Here is a 562-nt window from a genome sequence, read left to right as displayed (position 1 = left end):
TGCATAGGGTACACTGGGCCAGATACACAGCACTGTGCAGGCCCAGTAGGGATTCTGGGCCAAGGGCCGTGTCGATGTGCGTGTGCTTGAATTAAAGCAGAAAAAAAAGGGTGGATGGACACGCTGCAGACCAGCTCGGCTAGACTAGCGGATGTGAATAAGCTCGGCACCGGGTGGAATTCCTCCGACGATACCATCCTGAACCCCAGTCATAAGGCTGATGAGTAACTTAGACTAGTGTCATGCATATGACACTAGTCTAAATTACTACTTTCATAATGCCAAGTAATATAATAATAATATTATAGATTGCTTTATTTATTAGCTTTTAGACTCATTTTATCTTGAAAAGCGTTATGTTACAGTAACATATTATGTTATCATTTCTCATTAATTTACTTGCCACATAAGCAAAAAAAATTCGAAGTGCGCTCCGTTGTCCGCGTTTTGCCATGGAATAGCAATTGTGATAATTGTGAAAAGCTAAGAGTGGCAGAACTGAAATGTCAAAATCTAGAGTGGCATAATGAAAATTGGCAAAATCTAGAGTGGCAAAAACAAA

This window comes from Triticum dicoccoides, chromosome 6A, assembly GCF_002162155.2.
Source record: "Triticum dicoccoides isolate Atlit2015 ecotype Zavitan chromosome 6A, WEW_v2.0, whole genome shotgun sequence".
In the NCBI taxonomy this organism is placed as follows: Eukaryota; Viridiplantae; Streptophyta; class Magnoliopsida; order Poales; family Poaceae; genus Triticum; species Triticum dicoccoides.
This window is presented reverse-complemented; position numbering follows the sequence as displayed.